Genomic DNA, 5,605 nt, shown 5'->3' on the forward strand with positions numbered 1-5,605 from the left:
TTTAAAAATTTTTATTTAATAATTTTTTTAATTTTTCTCTTAAGTCTACAAATCTTTTTTTCAACCGTTAATTTTTACGCAAAATTGTCTCACGTCTTGTTTGTTAAAAACACAGCTTTCTCACGCCGTTAATGTAATGAGTGGGCGGGCACCCTTTTGTAAACTAAAATACACGTTATACTATAAAAGTGTTGTAGTCTGCTTTCAGGCGCAAAATAATGGGAAATTCGCATAAAAGTAAAAGCAACGGAAAACAAAATTTGTTTGCATGCTTTTGCAGTCAAGCAAAGGTAAATATGTAAGGAGAGAGCGCGAGAGAGCGATAAAGGAAGAAAAAGTGAGAATATGTGCTTCCTCCAAAAATACTATATAGAGAGCATAGCGTGCAAAAGCGAGAGAATTGATAAAAACAATATTCTTTTACAAATACACGCGTTGCTTTTGCTACAAAACACATTTTTTCTGTGCAGTCCAACAACTGCTCGCTCAAGAACGCTGCTGTTGGGCAAAACTGTAATGTGGGTTAAGCATTTGTCTGTTATACTTTGTAAAAGCTTTGCTAGAGGAACTGCTATGCCTTACCCCCACTAACTATATATTTGTATATGTTTGTTTGTGTTTATGTTCGTATAAACAAAAATAAAACATTTTTCTGCTGGAAATGCTGTCAATGTTGCAAAACGTGATCTCGTAAAAAAGTTAATCGCATGTGTGTGATGCAGGAATACTGAAAATAACCTGTGCGCACGGCGATAATGTGAAAGTGTTTTAACAATTATCTACTTTTACTCTTTTATTACTGCAGAATTTTTATTGCGTACGTTTTTTGATTGATTTTCTTGGCGCGAACAGGTGATCAATTACACCGATGTGCACATAAATAGACATAAATCAAGCCAGAAATTAAAACGTGAAATAAATTTTTGATTATGCATCATACTTGATATTAAAGGTCCACTGAAGAGAAATCCATTATTTTTTAAATAAATTGAAGCGTTTTAGCATAGTTAAAAAACTGTAATGTAGGTCAAATATGTTCCGTTTGGTTCGATAACTTGTTGATAAAAATCTCATAGAAATCCTCATACAAAATGGTATGAAACTGATATAGTTGACTTTCACAAACTTCTTATCAGTAGAAGCAAAAGCATTCGCCATGGAAAGATAAAGACATTAATCACTTGGAGCCAGGTGCGGACTATAGTGTGGATGCATCAAAACGTAGGTGTTGTCCTGATGGAATAGACTTTCTCTCCTATTGGCCTTTTCTGCCGGCGTGCTTCCTTCAGATGATCCAATTATTGACAGCACAGGTTGAACTGAGAGTTTATCAGACAATCTCATCAAACCCTTAGAAACACCTTCCTCAATTTATTTTATTCAAAGTAGTCTCCTTTTGCTTCAATACAGCTCTTTGCTCATGAAGCATGTCCAGCAGCATGTCGAACTCGTGTTTTAGCTCGTGGGCCGGTGCAAGCCTTTTGAATGGCCTCTACGTCTTCATAACACTTTCCATTCATGGGCAAATGCATTTTTCCGAAAAGGAGGAGTCGCACGGTGCCTTATCAGGTGAGTACGAGAAGTGGTTAATGGTTCAAATAATCATCCTTTGAATGTTGGATTCTGAGCAATTTTTGGTCGTCAGTCAACTTGTGTGGAACAAACCGTGCACAAATCTTCGGTCAAATCGATAAATCGATGTTTTGGAAATGCTCAATTTCATTTTTTATGAATTCACGCACAGTTTCGATGGAATTTCCGGAGATCACGGATTTTGATTCGCCCAAATGTTGATCGTTATTTGTGTCCTCACGAAAACTTTTAAAACGTTGAAACCACTCGTACACAATGCTACGGGATAGGCAATAATCATCATAAACTTTTTTCATTAATTAAAACGTTTCGGTAAAAGTTTTACCTAATTTTTAATTTAAAACAAAATTTTATGTGGACTCTTTGTTCGAAGCTCATTTTCGCACCGATAACACAATCATACCGACACTTAAAACGCAATAACTTCACTTGTAATTAATGAAATATCATGAAATTCTCACTGAACAATCGATAAAGATAGCAGACTCTAATGCGCCACTCGATGCCACCAGGCGATGATAGATACAAAAAGTTTACTTTGGAATGCACCTTGTATTCGAAAAAAAAGCTAAAATATAGACAAAAATACCAAAATTTTAGGAAAAATTGGGATATTCCTCAACGCAGTCTTCATTTAGCTGAATATACTTGACCCACCGATTTCTTTGGCCCGTCTTAAGAATAAATTTGTTGGAGATTCTCAAAGTCAAACTACTTCGTTTTGTCGAATAAGTCTTCACTGGGCTCATATTTCTTTCCCACGAGTGACTTCATTAAGTTTGAAAACAAAAAGATGTTTTGTAGAGCCAAATCTGAAGAATATGGTGAAAACTATTTTCATTTGATTTTATTTAGCCATACCGGAGGATCAGGATGAGCCGATGTATTGACAGGGTGAAATAACACTTTCTTCTTCGTTTGATTTTGGGTTCGATTCTTCTAGAACTCTTCGTCTCATCGGTCAAATAATTAAGTCTACTAAAGCCATATAACACTTTTTTCGTTCTTCATATGATCGATATAGATCACATCTTATGAATTGCAAAAGGCTGTGGCCAGCCATATTCCTGTCGATAAGATATTCTTCGTTTTTTTTCGTAACATGTTTGCCATTATTTTGCCTTTTCCTTGGTCCCTGGCGTTTTCGGACAGATGTTGATAATGCATTACGTCTGTCCTCGTGAGTGAGTAACGACACAATCCTTTGAAATGTAGTTATACAGCTTCAAATACTACAAAAGAATGATCTAACTGTTGCACTTCTTTCCAAAGTGAGCACACGCTGCACCTATCCTGCTGACAGTTGTTCCACGCCCATATTTTTTATGCAAGATATAATCCACGCTGTCTGTCTACGCTGAGATGTCTACTGTCTCAGCTATCTCTCGCAGGTTTAATTGGCGATCGGTCAATACGAGATTGTAGAATTATATCACGTTATTCTCCAATGGTTCTCAGGAAACGTAGGCGTGGCTCATCAAAAACAGTTGCGATCGCGTTGAAACATTGAACCCCATTAAACAAATTTGACATTCGCCATCAAAGTATAAGAGTTATTTTAATTATCTCTTGCTATAGTGGAAATCTCCTCTGGGTAGGTTAGATCAGCATTGGAACGATCTCTTGCTCTAATAAGAATGTCAACTCATGATACTCGTAACAATCGTTGTCGATAATTTGGATAGTTATTTCGTTTGGTTTAGGACTGTTGCATTGACAATCGGACAATTACATCGATTGGCTTTTTATGGCCTTTACCCCTAACTTTGAGGTTGTGTGTTTTGGTTTTAAATCAAATCAAAATTATTTCCGATAATAGCAATTTTATGCAGTAGAAATTATATATAAACGATCTAAAGGTTTTTTAAAGTCATGTATTTTTCAAGTAGAAATAATATGCCTATAATTTAAAGAATATAGCTTTATTTATAAAAATAAAGGACTCATTTTCAAGTACGTTTTACAGCAGTTGGAGCCGTTTGTCAGCAGCAACATCCCGAATATTATCTTCCAAGGCCTCAATCGTCAGGGTTTTATCTGCGTAGAAAAGCGACTTCACATAAACAAAAAAAAAAAAAATAGTCAAGTAGGTATTAAACTGCGTGCTCGTGGAGGCCACTTCATATGTCGACGATGCGAAATAATGTGCTCGCCAAAAGTTACCTTTAACAAATAGATTGTTTCATAGGCTGTATGGCATATAGTCTTGTTGAAATCTAAGGTCGTCCACAACAGCATACTCTAACTCAGGTACGAAAAAGTCATTAATCATGGGTGTATACGTTCCGCATTGACTATAGTGTTATATAATTTGTAGTTTGCTTCATGGTTCTTTCTGTTCAAATAGTACACCAAACAATAACTTTTTAACGATGTAATGGCGTCCAATAATGACTTATAGATTGTCATCACTTCAAGTGTGCCAATTTTATTTAGTAACCATTCGACAGCAACTCGATAATTTTATTTTTCAACAGCTTCATCGCTGAACCCAATTTTCTTCTGAAAGTCCGGAACGGTAGCCATCTCGTTTGCGCTTATTCAAATCTTCCTTATAGTGAATGAAGGCGGCTTGTTGCGCACGATAGTGGATGGATTCATTCGGGCCTTCTTGGGTACTCTGCTCCACAACATTCTTCGGTGCGTATTATCCACTAAAGTAAACATGGTGCGAAACCGGTCTATGATTGTTGGAATTACCGACATGGCTTTACAATTATATCGACCAAATACTTGTTATTTTGCCATTATTGTTGTGATAAATAATTTTGGTAAAAAATCCTTATGATTTGCAAATGTAATTCTGGAATTATTCCGCTCATTATGTAATGATAAACCAAACGGGAAACACGACCCACTACGAAAAAATTTTGCCTCATTGAAAATCACACATCTAAAAAAAATTACCCTATTTCTTATGGAAAACAAATTTGATTTATGTGAAAAAAATTATTTAAAAGCAACATTCATTGCGAAATTGCCAATTCACCTTAAAAAAAACACAACATTCAAATTGTACAACATTTCCCAAATCAATTAACACACTTTTCTTTCGAGTGGTACAATAGAAGTGCCTGCAGCTAGCAAATTTAATATCCAAATGGTTTCCAACTGCCGTTGTTGTAATTGTTTTACAAATATTAACCGATTTTCGCGCAATAAACAAGTTAAAATATAAAAACAAAACAAACGCATGAAAGCAAAACAAAAAAGCAATAAATGAAAAATTCGTGACTTTATTAATCCACTTGCAGGGCACATTGGGAAGCCGAATTGGGTTAGCCGAAGCCGACGGCAGCCAATTACCATAAACCCAACTGCCCGCGTCGATTTGTAATCAAAGTGCGTAACCAGAAAAATCGTTTCAAATCAGCGAAAAAAGTGCGGCCCGTCATTCGAGGCAACACAAGAGAGATTTTTTTATTTTTTTTTTTTGAAATCTGAACATTTAAATGTTTAATTTTTTCCGCTTCCGTTGCAGCCGGCAGCTATTTGCATGGCTTACAATTTTGTTTGAATATTTGAATGTCGAAACACCAATAATAGCAACAACAAAATAAAACACATATACAAACACAGGAAAAAGCTTTGCCAAAAACAACAACAATATTGGCTTATAACAAAGCAACAATGGATTTGGTGATTTTTGCAATAGGTTTGCAAGGTAATTGAGGGGAAAAATTGCCAACTGGTGGGCAATTAGGGAAAAAAAATTTTAGAAATATGTATGTAGTGGCAATTGGCATACAACAAATTGAAAAAAAGTGTTGGAACGAAATAAAGGATGAATTTGAATCGAAAAGTACAGGCTTACGCAGCAATGCCGATTTGTGTTTTCAATTAAAATTCGATTGTACGAAAAATCTAAAAAATATATGGAATAATTATCATCAAATAATTTGATTGTTATTCTGATTAATCTTAAATCTTAAAACTTAAATCGTAAAACTTAAATCTTAAATCTTAAAACTTAAATCGTAAATTTTAAATCTTAAATCTTAAATCTTAAATC

The sequence above is a fragment of the Bactrocera latifrons genome, unplaced genomic scaffold (genome assembly GCF_001853355.1).
Source record: "Bactrocera latifrons isolate USDA-ARS-PBARC rearing strain unplaced genomic scaffold, ASM185335v1 scaffold_9, whole genome shotgun sequence".
Lineage (NCBI taxonomy): Eukaryota > Metazoa > Arthropoda > Insecta > Diptera > Tephritidae > Bactrocera > Bactrocera latifrons.